The following is an 18150-nucleotide window of genomic DNA, read 5'->3' as shown; positions in this document are numbered from 1 at the left end:
AGTTCTCATGTGTTCAAACTCAATTTTTTATTTAAGCCATCAATGAATCCAACTCTTCTTTTTGTGATGTTATTTTATCCTGTTATTCTTCATTTTGAGATTGATACTAATAATGAAATTTCAATAAATTCTCTTTACTAATGTGACTCAAACATGGCTCCATGCTTAATTTTATAATGATTTTTTAATAAGGAAATGTTCTCTCATACCTCGTCTCATTACATTATACAATTGAGTAAAAAAACAAAACATGTTTGAGATTCATTTGTGTATTTATTTTCTATGCTAGAAACATAATGAGTTCTCTTTGGATATTATCATATCATGTATAGTATGTTAACCAAGTTTTATGACTTTTGGTCTTTAAGGTAGAATCCATATGAAATGTTGTAAACGAGGTGTTCTTGACTCATGAAAACTCTAAAAAAGGATGTGACATCATTCATTCCACTAACACTTTTGAAATATGTGGCTTTGAATATATTGGAAATATGTGTCTCTATTCATGTAATGGATAGTATTGAGGATACATGGATGCTTCCTTTTCCAACAATAGGGGCAAGGACAATGTTAGAAGTACTTGGAAGCATAATCAAGTGGCCACTTGAAATGCTTATACATGATGTAGTTGATGATGAATCACACCTTGAGACAAATGGATATCATCAAATATCAATTGATGCATGCCACCAAGTGGAGGTTACTACAAGTAATCATCTACAATAACTAAATGTTGATACTCAAATGTAGGTTAGTGGAGATAACCATATGGAAGATAGTGATGTACTCCTAGAGGAATCAAATATGAAAAGGGAACCATGGAGACAAAGAAGAGTTCTTGTATGGAATGAGGAAAAGACAAAGAATCTTGGCAAAGGAGAGATGATGATGTCTCAAGAAGCACAAAAACAAGCCATAAAAGAATCCAAGCATGCACCATATTTTCATTTTTGTCAAGAGAATAGTATTTAGATTGTTGCAAAATTATTACATGACACACCCTACTTGAGGGGGCCACATCTATCATAAATAAATGGTATGCATAAAAGTGTATATACATGCACTTCTAAAAGTTTAGAAAGAATTAAACTGTGAAGGCCAAAGCCTTATTGAGAGCTGGATTTTGGGATCCATTTTTGAAGCGAAAAAGTGGCACAGGAGGTGTAAAAGACCAAATTTTCATGCAAAATGAAATGGTTGCGGATCGATGAGTTGGAGTTTTCCTAGATGGAGTTCAATGCCAGGAACCCAACGCAAGTCTTGGTTTGTTGATCGGAGTCCGTTTGACTCCCCATTCAATCCTCGTAAGGTTTTGCGTTAAAGTAGCTATGTGATCTAGGAGTCAAAAAGTATGCGACAGCGGCTGAGCTTATAGATTTCTACTCTACAAAGCTAAGGTCCAGTCTGTTAGTGAATTAGAGTTCATTTGGGCCTCCGTTCAGCAAAAAACCACTTGACACAGTCTGAAACCAACAAAATTGAACTAGTTCTTTTAAGGTTTTAACCTTAATAGCTTAGTTAAGGGGCTAAAACCCAAAAACTGATCGTGAGGGGAGAGGCACCTTTTTTTCGGTGCCCCTCATTTCCCAATTTGGTAGCTTTTCGGGGAGGGGGAAGGAATGCTCTGAGACATGAGATCCCGATTTTCTTCGCCATCTATCACTGCAAGAATGAGAAAAAATGATGCATTCAATAAAAAGATAAGTTTTCAATCTCTCTCTCCTCTCTTCTCTCTCCTCTTGTTGGGTGTTTCCATGGTTGATTCTATGAGAGAAGGGGATGGGTTGAGATAAAAGATTTTAATTGTGGAATGATGCTGAAGTGTAAAGGAGCGTAGATCAAGGTTGGATGGATCATCATGTGGCTGTTGGGAAGCATCAATGGGCCTCTAATCATGAGACACATACATCATAAGCTCGATTTATGGGTAAGTGGTAGATTTTATTATTTTATGATAATTTTTGGTTGGAAATGGTTGCATTTGTTTTCCAATGCCCTGATTTATCAGAAATGTTAAAGAAATCAATAAAAAATAGACATACAATAATTTCTTTGTAAATATGCAAAACTTGCAACATTGTGATTTAAGAGAAATTATGTGTTTTTGGGGTTTTGTCATGTGTATAGTATTCGTATGGGATGAAATATGATAGAAAAATAATTATCAGTAAGATCAATTAGCATAAATCTGTAAATAAAAAAATATTATTAATTATCCATGAATAAATAGTGAAAAATAAGAAAAAATAGTAAAAAATAGGTTTTTAATATCCAAAAATAGGAAAAAATAATATTTGTGTTTGTGAATGTATGGTAGGGCTGAGGCATGAGGTTCAACCTTAACCCTATCTCTATGTTAAAGTAGGGTTTTATTGCTTTCATGAAGGAAAATCCATGAAAAATATGCACTAAATCTACCACCAAAAGCACGATCTTAAGTGGTGATGCATGGCATATAGGACACATGTGGTTTAATATTAAGAGGGTCAAGTAGCATGACAATGCTCGATGCTGGCCCTAAGCAACGCAACAATCTCGATTAGAAGAAAGGTGAAGTAGGAGCTCACGCTTGACCACCAAGACCCACAAACTGCTTATTGTTTCAAGCATTTCAAGCGAGATCTTGGCTATCTCTCACCTAGCCAACGAACCTCTGATCCTATGAGTGTAGTGAGCTTACCTTGATGCACGAATGAGTAGCCTCCTCCCTCAAGAACTGTGGTAGCTCCATGATCCATGATGCAAGCTCAATCCTCTATTGTCAAGCTCCATCCACCATAGCCGCATGCGCGAGACAAGAGAAGAGAAGAGAAGAGAAGAAGAGAGGAGAAGATGGAGAGCTTCTCCACCATGGTCCCTCACCCTCACACACTCACTCCTTCATACTCTCACACTCCCTTTCTCAAGCACAAGCAAAATAAGAAGAGAGATGCTTTTGCCACACACCAAGAATGAGCTTCTCATTCACTTTTTGAGTTTACATACAAGCCCTAAATCCCTTGGGCACCCATCTCCTTTTTTACATGAGAAGGGAAGGGATAAGATAAAGGCATCTTGCTAAGGTCCTCTTTTCCTATTCCCTTCCCTTATATCTTATCCTTTCACCTATGCTCACCTAGATTTTACAATTTGCATAGGACGGAGCTTGGAGCTCTTTTACAAAATTTTAGGGGCGTCTTTCATTTAAAACTTGCACTTTCTGTCTTTTTGCATTTTTTTGAGATTGCTTTTGAGCCTTTTGCCTTTTCTCCTTCTTGTTGACTAGGTCCACATTTCAAAAATTTCTTGGATTTATTTATTCTTTTTTTTCCATCCTATAATCGGGTTAACATTACCCCCCTCCTAGTCAAGCACTAGTCACATGTGGCACTTGCGGTGCTTTGTTGATGAGGGCCCAATGAGTTGGAGGGTGGCTGCTTGGGTCGATGATGGGGCCTTGTGGGAATGGGCCATGAAAGAGAAGCTTATCAAATGATTGAGGTGGTGGAGGCCAAGGGTATGCTGAGCGGATGATGGGCCTCCGAGGCCGATGGTTGGTCACCCTTGTTTGTACTTGAAAGAGAAAGAAAAGTGCGCTGCCTAGGGGGTGTGTCTACCTTGCTGTGCAATATAATGTGCTCGTGCTAGTGGAACTAGGAGCTAGGTCGGAACCACAGGCAAGCCTAGGTGTTGCCCCACTCTTGAGGATCCAGTCCGTGCATAAGGGTGGTGCTATGGGTGAAGCTTAGGGAGACATGTCTTAACCATAGGCGAGTGTGACCTCCCTAGGTATCTCTTGCCCTTGATGCGCCCTAAGTGTGGGATGGGGGATCAGAAAAGAGTCTAGGGGGTTAGGGATAGAGCTGGCCAACCGAGGCCACTGGACAAACCTAACTTGAGGATCCCTATGTGCAGTGAGATTATCGTGCTCACATGGTGAGTTTCCTGCTTTCCCTTGTGATTTTTTCCTTTGTTTTCTTACTCTTTTCTTTTCTTTTCTTTTTCCCCCTTTAAAAAAAAGGAACGAAGAACTAATCTTCGTCATCATGGTTGTAAGGAGTTGGGGGCCAAAGGGACTTGTTAAGGAAGACTTTTCCATGCATATATCCCTTTAGGTTCATTCTAACTTGGAGAGGAGTTGTGGAAAAAATGGGTGGTTGCATCGAGTGAAGTAGCTGTCATTCATGTCCTCTAAGAGGGCCATGCAAAAAGATGGTAAGAGAGCAGCTCACATCATCAACCTACCCATCGCACAACTATCTATGCTGGCATTAATATTGAAAAATAGGGGTGAGAGGTGGTACTTCTATGGTGTAGGATCCTGTCTAAGTAGTACCCTAAGTAATCTAAGATATTTACAAGTAGTGATAAAGGCGAGATCTAGGAAAAAAGTGAAATCATTGAGAAAATGGGCAGTTGAGTCCCATAGGTTACTTTCAGAGAAGGTCAAGCTTGGTGGAATTTACATTGTATATCTTCGAAAAATCATATCTACCATGAATGTCAGGGTTGAAGTCCAGGCCTACCCTTCTTGGATATGGCATGTATGTGGGGTCATCTCTCTTGAAGGGTAGTGTGATGCAAAACAAGATCTAGGTGTCCATGTTGCTGTCCTAGATTTTTCTTCTCCAATTTGGTAATTGGTCTACTATGCCTTGTCTAGTAGCTTCTCTTGTGGTATGCGGGACATGTGGTCAACCATGTAGTGATGCTTTTCTTTGCGTACCACCATCAGAGAAGTCGAATTCTAAAAGTTGGAGTGACCATTGAGCAATGTGTCCTATAGCGCAAGGTCTATTTACAACATAAAACAAGGCTTGATGGTCAACGAAGAAGGTAAAAGGCATTGCTAGAAGATAATGTCGGACTTTCTTTATGGAAAAGACCATGGCCAAACCCTCTCTCTCAGTCGTGAATAGTTCATCTCGATATCCATGAGCTGTCTACTGGCAAAACTCATAGGATAGTCTAAGTTGTGTTCTCCAGGCTAACACAAAATAGCTCCCATGGCAAACTTCAAGGCGTCAATATGTATGTGGAAGGTGATGGTCTTGTTCGGGGCTTGTAGAATGGGTGTAGTTGTTAGAGCCTTTTTCAACTCTTGGTACACACATTAGCATTCCTTGGCCCATTTGAATATTATCAGCAGTTTTGTAGAGTGGTCTAGCAATCAATGCATAGTTCAACACGAAGTGCCGATAGTACCCCATATGTCCTAGGAAGCATTGCACTCCCTTGTAGTTGGTTGGTGGTGGAAGATTGATAATAACCTTGACTTTTGAGAAGTCAATGGCAATGCCGTTCTTGGACATCATGTGTCCTAAGATGCATCCATGTTTCACCTAGAATTGGCACTTAAGGGGGTTCAATGAGAGATGATACAATCTGCATCATTCAAGGCCGCGCGAAGTTTGTCTAGGTGTTTGTGCCAACTCGATTTAACACATAGATCATCAGCAAATAATTCTAACTCTCTCTTGAGCATGTCATTGAAGATGGCACACATGAGCCGCTGGAGTGTGGCTAGTGCATTTGTTAGCCCAAAAGGCACGACTATGTAGGCAAAGGTATCCCATTTGGTAGCAGTCATTGGGGTGGACTTGTACATGATTGTAACCTAAGAAGCCATCTAGGAACTTGTAGGCTTCTTTACCAGCTACTCTCTCGAGAATATGCTCAGTGTAATGGTAGTGGATAATTGTCTCTTTTCATATAGTAGCATTGACTTTCTTGTAATTAACACACACTCTGATTTTCCCATTCTTCTTTTAGGACAATTACAATGGGTGAAACCTAGTCCGTGTGCTTAATTTCATAGATGAATCCCACTCTTAAAAACTTATCTCTCTCCTCCTTGACTGCATGAGCATGCTTGGGATTCATAGGGTATGGCCGTCGCTTGCCTTGATCAGCATTGTGTTTGGTGTCCTGCGGATATTATGAGTCACTACACTTGGATCTACTCCTTTCAGCTTGTTGAGGGACCAAGTGAATGCATATATGTGCTCTCGTAGCAATGTAATGAGATCTGCTTCTTGTTGCTCAGTTAGGTCGTCAGCTATGAAGATTGGTCAAGGCTTCTCCCCTTCTTCAACCAGGTTGACCTCCTTGACCTTGGTAGGCCCTTCTACAGGTTCATTCACTTGTCTTGCCTCTTGGCACCCAACAAGATCACTACTCTATCACCTTTCTTAAATTTCGTGAATTGCTTTGATAGATCTTGTAGTTTTTTTTGCTCCTCAGTGTTAGACTTCCTAGGTTGCCTCTTTCTTTCCTCCTTCACCTGTCTACACCTTAGGTGGACTGGCAGGTCCCCCTTGGTGTTTTTGGTCTTAGGTGGTCGGGAATATTAGGGTCGCTATTTGAACTTACATCTAACTTAGAGTTGAACTCTCTATCTTCATTGGAAGAGGGAGTTTCTCCTAGTGGTCGTAGCTCTGAAGGTTATTTCGTCCTACAACATAGTGGCGTGGCACTAGGTTGGGTGAGCCCTTTCCATTCGCCCAATTGCTCTTGTGTGCTTCAACCATGTGGGATTGCACTCCATCCATCCCTCTTGATTCTAAAGGTTTTCTCTTCTTGCGGCTTGGAGTCTACTCGTATTTGCTCAATTTCATGTCCATCAGTGTCATACTCTATCGTGTCAATCTCTTCCTTGTTCTCTTCACTGGAGGAACAATAATCCTGGTACTCGTCACCCGAACTATCCTCATCCCACTGCTTGTCATCTCCTAGGTTTCTACACTTCTCTTTCTTCTCATTCGTGACCAAGGCCCAATTGTACATCAGGTTCAGATCATGTATCTTGGTCCATTTCAATTTGGGTTCATCCATGAGATGCTCGAGGGGTTTTAGATTAGTGGTGGCTAGCTTGTCTATCAAGTACTCTAAGATCTTTTGGAGCTCTCGCTTGTCGTTCGGGACATGGAATCTAATAGGGTTGGGTCAGCTATAAAAGCTTCTAGCCATCATGCAGCATAAAGGTATTGAGGGCTCATTTGTGGGCATAATTCTCGGCTACCTTAGCAGCATGCTCGTATTCCTCCTCGTTGTCTAAGAATGGCAGATCGATTGTGGCTAGCATTTACATCCAATCTTGCTCATCCTCAGGGCAAGGGATATACTTCATTAGTGACTCATAAGATTTCCTAACTAGAGCATCACCCTTTAGCATGGTGGAGATAGTATCTAGGTTGACTAGCATGGTTTTCCAGATATCCATCTCTACCCTTATTTATTGCCTTTGTTCGATTGACCAAGAAGATGAGATCGTTACCCCAATCTTCTATGACTCGCGTGTTCCACATCCAAGGTTGACCTAGTAGGATGTCGTAGTCTATCCCCTTCATGATGATGAAATCCACTGAAAATTGCATTCTTGCGATCTTCAATAGCCAATTCTTCAACACCCGAATGGCTTAACTTTCATCCCATTGGCCGCTGTGACATGAACCTAGTGTTGTTGACATGTGGGTTATCCCAAGGCTGGAGCACTTTATGGCTAAGCACACTAACTCCTACCCTGTGTCTTTATGATTCCTTTTCTTGTAGTGTCTCTCCTAATGCCAGAATAAGCAAGACCGCATGCAGTTCAGTGCCTTCCTAGAAGGCATTAACATGTAAGAAATTGGGTATCGAGTGCTACGTCAAGCTTGGTATTTGAGTCACTACATCAAGGTCATGTAGGCCAGCAACCCCCCACTCGATTGGTCCTTCCACCCATTGCTTCATCTCTTGCTGCAGTGTTGGGTGCTGCCTAAGTAGGTCTCCTAAGTGCAGAGTCACAGGGGTTGACACTAGCATCCTAAGAAGGTTGCCAGCTACTCAGTTCCCTCCTAACTCCATGCTTCTTGGCCAATGGTCTTGGCTAGTTTGGTGGCCTGTGGCATCTAAGGTTTGTCTATGCGGTACTGCTCGTAGTGCAGATGAGTCTCTTGACTTTAGTCGAGTTGGAGAGACTAGTGTGCTCACACTAGAGAGCTCATTGATTTCATCTTCTACTATGGGCTCTATGTCCTTTAAGTGCTCTTGGGCTTCCCTCACCCACTTCTTGACCTTATCTATGACTTCAAGTTGGTGCCTCGGGTTAGGGTACTCTCCAACCTTAGCAGTTCCTTTTTCTACAGTCTTTGGAGTGGATGTTTTTGCCTTTACATCTGTGACTCTAATGTTGTGGCACTCTCCATCTTGAGCATGACCTTTTCCTTAGTTCTTTTCTTCCTTCGCTTCTACGACTCTTTTTTCCTATTGAGACTGCATCTAGGTTACTAGGGCTTGGCAGTGTTATGTTGGCTTGCTTCTGTGCCTAAGTCATAACATGCAATGGGATGGGTGTAGCCTCTTCGTCGAGTGTTTTGACTCCAAATAGCCCCAATGGCATTGATGGCACAACTACTAAAGTAGAGGATGGTTTCCTTTTAGGGCAATCAACAAACAAATGGGTGATTCTGCACTTTGGGCATTTGAGGTCAGCCTTCTCTCTATTGGCTTGCTCCCTCTCGGGGCAGTGCAAAGAAATGTGTCATGGGTGATTGCAAGTCCAACATTGGAGGATTGGCTCTTGGTGCTGCCCTCCCAGGCCTCTACCTCTACCTCTACCTAATGCCATCACTAGCACTGGTTGATAGTCCATGAGAATGGGGTTGCCCTCTTCATCATACGAGATGTAAGGGTCTATATATGCCTCCTTATTATTTGGTCCCTCCATGTAATGGACTAGAGAATCACTTAGTGGATGGGTTACAAAAGGTCTAGGTGGCCTAGGGATGCATGTGGAATTAATCTCGATTATACGGATGATTGGCTTCACATCGTTAGGGTTCTTGGAGAGCCAATGAGACTGCCCTTCCAAGGAAGTTTGGTGGCCTATTCCCTAGGTATGACTAGTTGTACGGTTGCAAGTACGAAAGCCTCCTTGGTAGCCTACAATACATTGGCGCAAGGTTAGGACCTAGGGTCCTGACATTCTACTGGGAGGTGATTTTTGCCACAATGCACACAGTAGATATATGGGTGCATAGGTCTCCTCATCACTATCTCTTACAGCCTTCTAGCTCCATCATCATCTCTACTAGATCTTGGCTTGGGCCAACACTTTTCCCTTTATCTTGGATGCTTGGAGCTAAACATTCACCAAATGTCATGGTTCTCTTTGAGAATCTAGAGTTAGTGTCATCTTGGTTCAAGTTCCTAGAGCTTCTCTCTTTGAGCTGGTTGTCCACTCGTATGGCCTCTTCCAAGTTCCTAGCTAGCGTGTCTCTTTGCAAGCTTGAGTTGCCTACCAAGGCCTTGTAGAGTCACTCACTACTACTATGCATTTTGTTCACAAAGATTGTGGAGACTACTCTCTCAGTGGGTCACTCATTGGTCAATATTATCTTAAAGAGACTTCACATGTGGGTAATGTAGTCCCCGATGTCCTCTTTGTCCTTCTGCTCAACGTTCATCAGCCTTACTATGAGATTGTTGGAATACCTAGCCTCAGAGAATCTATTGATGAAGATATTATTGAGGTTGTTAAAATTGTTGCACTCCACTGTGTCTAAAGTTGGTGTACCATGTACTACCCTTATCACCTAGGCAAAGGCCGAGAGCTTGCAAGCATTGGGCAAGGTCTGTGAGGCTGTGAGCCTTGAAGACTTGCTCAAACTACTCTACAAAACTGTACCCGACTGATATTTGTTTAACTGCTTTATGATTGTGGGGATTTTTGAGTGGCTCTTGGAGCCCTCGGTGACTCCTTACCTTGTAAACAATAAGGTTGCTAAGACTACTACACTTTGCTTTGCTGGAGATGTATTGTCTATGAGCCACTTTGTGAGAAGCTCACTCACTCTCAAATCTACCTCTAGCACCCTCTCCCTTTCCGTGTTAGGTCCCATATGATTCCTATTGGCTAGAGCTAAAACACATTGGACTTTTCACATCTCAATGTCTTGCTGCAATGTCTTAGTTTGTTGTTCGTGGTTGTAAGCTGCTATCTTCTGTAGTGCTAGTTGTGCTAATCTTACCTCCTCCTCAAGGTCTTCTATAATGTTTTCCGATGGCCTACCATGGTGGTCCATCCTGGTTTGTAAGTCGTATTTGTTTACCATCTGCTGGATGTCAAGTGGGAAATCTCCCAAGTCGAGATCATCATTCTCATGGTTGGAGCTGGATCCTGATATCTCTGTGGCTTCTTGCTCCACTAGGTTGTTGATGAGGTTGATTAAGTCATTTGATAGTGTTGCGGCTCTAATGGTGTCAATCTGTCGATGCCTTTGGCATTCTGTGTTGGATCTCTTTTGGTGTCCTACTGACTGGTGTTCTCGATCCTTTGTCTAGGTCTGAGAGTCATCTCCTATTAGTGGGTTCATTCCACTTGTTTTGTCTGAGTGCGTTCCTTCTTATTACAAACAACACTCAATTTATGTTCACTCAAGTTGTGCGTGATCATCCTTTTGTGCACAATGAGAAATTAGGCATTTAACTTTCAAGTGCACTTCTAGTGATAAACAATGTGGGGTATGAATGTAGGGTGATAAATATTGAATGCAGTTCTTGCTCTCCCCTCATTCTGTTTTTAGCCAAATATGGCTCTAAGCGTGATTGCTAGCCACTCCTATCGATTCTCTAGGGCCTTTGCTTTGTCTCTTAGCTTGGTTGGGGTGTAATCAGGGTCTGTGGGTCAATTTGGAGCTCTAAATGGGTGGATAGCTAGTGGGTTTTCTAGCTATCGCTTTTAGGTTGTCAGATCACACTTTTCGTAGTTAGGAGGCTCTATGAGCCATCAGATGCGTTTGGAAGGCTATCCAAAGGTTTCTCTACTATGAGAGGTGTTCTACCAAGCCTGTACTGGATCTAGCAAAATTTTCCATCAACTTCTGGTTCAATTTGTAGTGTTCGATTTGCAATGTACGATTTGTAGGTGTTCGATTATTAGAATCGAACTGTCTAATTTTGGTTGGTCCAATTCTAACCTGTCCGATTTTGAGAGGTCCGAGTGTCCGATTGTTCTGATCATCTGATTGTCAGTGGTTCGATTGCTTGATTTTCTGAATTGGTTGAGCCACATGTTTGATCGAACGAGTAGGTCTAATTTTCAAAATTGGACCGTCCGATTATCCAAACTAATCGAACGTCTAAGTCCGAATTTGGGAATCGGACCTTGTTAAGCACGTCTGATTCCGACATCCATGGTTCCAAGTGATGTGAAAATCGAATTACCAACAATGATTCTAGGCATGCCAAGTCACACAAACTTCCAAAATGCAATAGTAGACAAGGGGCAAGGTTTATATATACTTGATGTAGCTGGAAAGTACCCATAGTGCGATGATCAATCCATGATTTGCTCTGGAACTCTCTTTTCTCTCTCAAGCTCTCTCTCTCTCACTCACACTACTGAGATTGAAACTGAGCCTTCACCCCCTCTTCCTTGGGTTTTAACCCCTTATTCTAGTGCCCGACTGTCATCCCGTTTGTGCTCTTGCCTTGTCAATGGATTTTAAACTCTTTTTTTCCTTTGTTTTTACCCTGTTTTGGGCTTGTTTACAACAATAACCCTAAAGTGATTTGCTTCTTTCTTGGTATCATATCCTACTCTAAATGCAATAAAAATCAAAGTTCAATTAGTGAAATGATTTATCCTACTTGCCTAATCATTAAAAACTCAAAATACTTACTTTCTTTGAAGATTAAACTCCCAAATTTCCTACCTATGTCAAGCACTGATTCGGGGATGAAACCCTACTTTGACGCTCAATTTGAAGCCCAAAAGTACTCAAGCTTGAATTTATTGGTCCCGATAATGGAACCAAAATGAAGTGGGAGATCACGCTCGACCACCAAGACCCACAGACTGCTTATTGTTTCAAGCATTTCAAGTCAACTCTAATGGTTATCTCTCACCTAGCTAGTGCACCTCCAATCCTACGAGTGTAGTGAGCTTACCTTGATGCCAAAATGAGTAGCCTCCTCCCTCAAGCACTACGGTAGCTCCATGATTCGTGATGCGAGCTCAAGCAAGCTAAACCCTCTACCATCAAGCTCCATCCACCATAGGCACACAAGAGAAGAGAAGAGAAGAGAAGAGAAGAGAAGAGAAGAGAAGAAGAGAGGAGAAGATGGAGATCTTCTCCACCACAGTTCCTCGCCCTCACACACTCACTTCCTCACACTCTCACACTCCCTCTCCTCAAGGACAAGCACAAGCACAAGCAAGAGAAGAAGAAGAGAGCTATTTTTGCCACACACCAAGAATGAGCTTCTCATTCACTTTTTGAGTTTATATATAAGCCCTAAATCCCTTGGGCATCCATCCCCTTTTTTATATGACAGGGCATCCTGCCAAGGTCCTCTTTTTTCATTCCCTTCTCTTTACCTTATCCCTTCACCTATGCCTGTCCAAATTTTACAATTTGCATAGGAGTGAGCCTGTTACTCTTTTACAAAATTTTAGGGGTGTCTTTCATTTAAAACTTGTGCCTTCTATCTTTTGCATTTTTCTGAGATTACTTTTGTGCCTTTTTCCTTTTCTCCTTCTTATTGACTTCATTGGGTCTGCATTTTGGAATTTTCTTGGAATTATTTTTGCTTTTCTTTTTTTCTTACCTTGTATAGGATTAACAAAAGGCATGAAAATAACTATATTCATACCTTCACAATGTTGGTTGTTAATGAATAAACTTGTTTGAGCACTAAGAATCATACAAAATTGCATTACTTGCACCATATGGTGTCATCTTGGATGCATAGCAATTGTTTTCATGAACGATGACTTATGTTGAGTGTGAGGTACCCTAAGCTGTAGGGTTAATGGTTCACTTCATGGCACATCTTGGGCGTAGATAGGGGTAAACTGGATCATTAGGAGAAATATGGACTCTCTTTTTTGCCCCTTAAGGGGTTTCTCTCACCTCTCTCTCTCTCTCTCTCTCTCTCTAAAAGGAGATTCCAAAATAATATTAGAATAAGAGATCTTCTACAATCAATAAAATCTCGTATTTGTATTTTCAATAGATTTCACCTATTATTTTATTCTCAAACTATAGGATAAGGTCACTTTTTCTCAAAATTCTCATAACTAAAAAAATACAATTCTATTTTCTCTAAAAATGGAGCCAATCATTAATATATGACTCTTTGATTCCCTCATGACTTTTCAACATGAAAATATATTAGAATCATTATTATTCTTACTTCTTAAAAGGGTGGAAGTTAAAAAATGATATAAAATGATGTACACATTATATAGAGTTTGCCCCTGAAAGGGGAGGTCAGTATTGGCTATGTGTTCTCAATGTAACACGACAAGAAACTCACGATAATGTTTGAGGCTATGTGAAGAAATTGAAATAAGTATTTCGTAAGCTCCAGAATTATATTCCTATTCTAGCTATTGCTCAGTTGTAATACTTTTTGCATGGGCTAGATTTTAACATTCAGGTGTAGTTGACCAATGTTGCTTTTGTTGATATTGATACGGCTATGATACAAGCAGAGGAGGTAGATTTGTGATTACAAGTGGCCTACATCTCTAGGGCAAACTAGAATCCAAGTCTAGGTGTTGGAAATACTATGGTATTAACAAACGGAGGTTAAGTGACTCCCATGAGTACTTCCAATGGGAGAGGAAGCATGATTCCGAATGTGCCTGTCGACTCCTTCCAGTGTGATTATGCCTATGTCTAGTTAGATGGCTCCACCAAGTGTTGGAGGCCAAGCAATAAACCCTAATGTTGTTCTAAGGAATCAACAACCAATTCCTACTCAAGTGGTTTGGCCGATGGAACGTCAGGTAGACAATCATGGCTATGAGTCAAGTGCCTCAAATGTCCTTGGTGAAGTTAAAGATATGATGAAGCACTATACTGACATGATTATCAAACAATATATGCAAATAGCTATTGATGTCAATTTTCTTAAAAAGCAGCAGAATTTGATAGGGAGTAGATGCCCTAAAGAGGGTGCTCCCTCAAGATTCAGTTGTAAGTGGTGTGGCAACTAACATTTCCCTAGGAATTGTCCAAATGTTAAATGTGACATATATGGAAAGTCCAGCCACTTAGCTAGTACTTGTTGGAGCAAGATTTGCTCTCTCCAGTAAGGAAGTAAATAGCTAGGTCTAGTCAACTATCGAGCACAAGGAAATAATCTCCAGCAAGATGAGGAACCAAAACAAATACTGCAAAGAGGAAAGGCTATTGTAGAGGAGCTATCTAATCTATTGGTCGTTAATGAGAAGTCAAAATGGTAAAAACGTTGATAAAGGCAAGGTAAAACCTTTCAAGGGAAATCCTAAGCAAGATAATAAGGGGCACAAGTACTTAATCCGACATGGAAGGTGGACCTCTAAAAGCCGTTGATGGTAACGTTGACCTCAAGAAGGATAAGGAATTGCCAAAGAAGAAGACAAAAGCTAAGAAAGAGGCACCAAAGCAACCTATTCAAAGATCAAAGGAGAGAATAGTTTGGTGGGAAAAAAGAGAGCTCTTGCTGGCTATCATGAATTTGATTTAGTGAGTTCTCTTTGCAAAGTTAAGCCAAATGTAAACCTCTTATAGTTGATCAAGTTGTCTCTAGGTGTGTATAAAGAGTTTAAGAAGATTCTACACATTGGGTATATTGTGGAGACCTTGGGAATAGCACAAGTCGGAGATGATTGGTTTGAGCATGCTAAAAAGCATTATCTAAGGGTAGTAGCTTATGTTGATGGAATATTAGTGGATCATGCTATTGTAGATACAGGATCCTCTGCCAAATGTAAACCTCTTGTAGTTGATCAAGTTGTCTCTAGGTGTGCATAAAGAGTTTAAGAAGATTCTGCACATTAGGTATATCGTGGAGACCTTGGGAATAGCACAAGTAGGAGATGATTGGTTTGAGCATGGTAAAAAGCATTATCCAAGGGTAGCAACTTATGTTGATGGAATATTAGTGGATCATGCTATTGTAGATATAGGATCCTCTGTCAATATTAAAAGTTCAGAATTGATGGAGAGGCTAGGGTTAGAAATAAAAAAGATATCTCCATGATTCTCTGAAAGCTGATGACAATTTAAGACAACCTAAAGGGTGCATTACTAAAGTCCATGTGACATTTGCTAATGTGGAATGCATTCTGGACATTAGGGTTACCCGGTTTGTGGGGCGGTCTAGTAATTAAGTAGTACTGCTAGGTAGACCATAGATCTTACAAGCAGACTGTCAAGTTGATATAGCCACTGATCCGGGTTTTTTACAACCCGGATTATTACCACAAAATTTGGCCAAAGCGCCTATCAAGAGCTTACCATATCACTTTGGGTTTACTCTTCAAGCACTAGGTATGCTACATTGTTTCTCGATTATGATAACTCTAGCAAATGGGGGGAACAAGTTCTTAGAAGGCATGTCAATGTAAAGGGTAAAAGGGATGGTTATCTTAGTGAAGATGAAAATGGATTACACCTAGGAGTTGAGTGAATGCATAGATTTTTCAAAGGACTAGCCTCCAACTACACATGGGCTCCGTCTGCATCACTAAGATTTGGAATCTATCACCATCATTAGAGGAAACCTCACCATAGTACACAAGTCAATATCCATATCATGGTGTCATTTGGATCTTGCACAAAAGCTTACAAGCATGGACCCCTTTTGTCACATGCTTATATGTATTTATATACATATGGGGGACTAAAGTCAAAGCAACTTTTAGAAGCCGTTTTTTATAATCTCAATAACTCCCAAGAAAAAGCGAATTTTAAGAAAATTCCCATGCAACCCGATCGGTTTCGACCTGGTCTACAAAGTTTCAGAAGAAACTTTTTTCAAATTCCTCACGGATTTGAAGTTACGAAGGCGCAGACTGCTGGCTACATGCAATTTTCTTCTCTCTTTCACCACACCAACTTTCCACTCTATCCTTCTTGTAAATATATTATAATAATGTGCTTTGGGCACCCACCTCTTGTAATCTAGCTCTATTTCTCTATGTTGTCTACCACCACCCTTGGCTTCTTGCATGATGACCAAGGTGGGGACTTGTCCCATTCAATATGCTCCATATTTTCAAAGATGCTATACATCATCTAGGATTATGTTAATCAAGAAGATTAGCTTAATCTAATCCCTCATGGAGGCTATATAAAGAGCCCATGGAGAATGAAGAGGGGGGAAGGAGAATGACAAGTCCATGAGAGCACTCTAGAATATCCTCATCTCTTTGAGGTAAGCTATGAGTGAGTTCTTTTATTATGTAGCATAATGGCAAGCTTCCTCTACCTCTTCTTCTATTATCTCCCTCTCCTCTCATCTTCTCATTCCATGTAGCATAATGGCAAGCTTCTTCTACCTCTTCTCCTCTTGTCTCCCTCTCCTCTCATCTCTCTCTCTTATATTCCAATATGGTGTCTAGTACATATATTCTCTCTTGTAAATTTGTGTCTTGGTTCTCTTGATTCTCTTTGAGAAAAGGGATGTCCTAGCCCATCCTCCCTTTGGCTAGGTGGTGCCCCTTCTTTAGTTCTCTTAGTGAGGATTGGAGGTTGGATGAGTAAGAGGCAACCCGTTCATCATTTTAGCCCTCATTTTTTTGGTGGGGAGGAAGGACAATGACAAGCCCATGAGAGCACTCTAGAATACCCTCATCTCTTTGAGTTGAGCTATGAGTGAGTTCTTTTATTATGTAGCATAATGTCAAGCTTCCTTTACCTCTTCTCCTATTATCTCCCTCTCCTCTCATCTTCTCATTCCATGTAACATAATGGCAAGCTTCTTCTATCTCTTCTCCTCTTATCTCCCTCTCCTCTCATCTCTCTCTTTTATATTCCAATATGGTGTCTAGTATATATATTCTCTCTTGTAAATTTGTGTCTTGATTCTCTTTGAGAAAAGAGGGGAGGGAAAGGAGAATGACAAGTCCATGAGAGCACTCTAGAATACCCTCATCTCTTTGAGGTAAGCTATGAGTGAGTTCTTTTATTATGTAGCATAATTATCTCCCTCTCTTCTCATCTTCTCATTCCATGTAGCATAATGGCAAGCTTCTTCTCCTCTTGTCTCCCTCTCCTCTCATCTCTCTCTCTCTTATATTCCAATATGGTGTCTGGTATATATATTCTGTCTTGTAAATTTGTGTCTTGGCTCTCTTGATTCTCTTTGAGAAAATGGATGTCCTAGCCCATCCTCCCTTTGGCTAGGTGGTGCCCCTCTTTAGTTCTCTTAGTGAGGATTGGAGGTTGGATGGGTAAGAGGCAACCCGTTCATCATTTCAGCCCTCATTTTTGGTGCCCCCACTGAGGACATTCTCAACCACAATTCTCTACCTCCTTATGTGGAATGATACAACACATGGTGGTGCATCCTCTACAACAAGTTCCCCAAGTGGCTCTTCCTCAACGCCTTCACCAACTATTTTTGAAGCTGGTCAAAGTCCACGACTCCCAGAATTGTCTCCTAAAGAAGCTCAAGAAAGAAAGTATGCCTATCGGATGACGGCACGCATGCGGGCCCTTCCGAGATGTCCTCGTCTCCAAATCATAAAATCCCTCTCTCTCTGGCCTAATCCATATCAAAGGAGGACAACTATGCATGAACGGTGTGGAGTTTTGTAGAAGTGCAAAGTATGGAGACTAACTTCAACTGTTGTTAGCTCGAAGGTTGGGTGTGGTTGAAAAGGTGGCCATCACACCTTATGAAATATATGTCACCGAAGATGGACACACCAAAGCAAGAAAAATCACTGGTGAGCAAATTCTCCGTATAGCAAAGTTGGTGGGTTCCAAAAAGAAACACTCTCGGAAAAATCCTTCATAATTCAAGAAAGTGCATTCCCTCTACTCCCTTAAGTAGTCTCCACTCATGAATAATAACAATGGCCCGAATTTCTACACCTTTCACTCTGTACAAAATATCCGAGTTAATGTATGCATCAGTAGGAAGATTTTCTTCCAGCAGCGTCTTGTCATGTACTTTGGGGCTGAAAGATTAAGGGAGATCCTTGTATCACCAGAACCTATAATCTTCCCAATGCTAGACTATAATGCATCCTTCAATGTACATGTCTTTATCCTATTATAATAGTTTCTCATGAATCAGAACGAGTTGTATGGACCTATCCATCCACTTGCTATGCAAACTGTGCATATTGTTGCTAGCACAAAGCTTAGATTCCAAGGCATTATTAGAAGCATACTGGGGCCTAGACGT

The sequence above is a fragment of the Lygodium microphyllum genome, chromosome 14 (assembly GCF_053477565.2).
Source record: "Lygodium microphyllum isolate KBCC chromosome 14, Lygodium_microphyllum_v1.1.10, whole genome shotgun sequence".
NCBI classification, from domain to species: domain Eukaryota; kingdom Viridiplantae; phylum Streptophyta; class Polypodiopsida; order Schizaeales; family Lygodiaceae; genus Lygodium; species Lygodium microphyllum.
The sequence above is the reverse complement of the archived record's forward strand: the minus strand, read 5'-3'. Positions refer to the sequence as shown.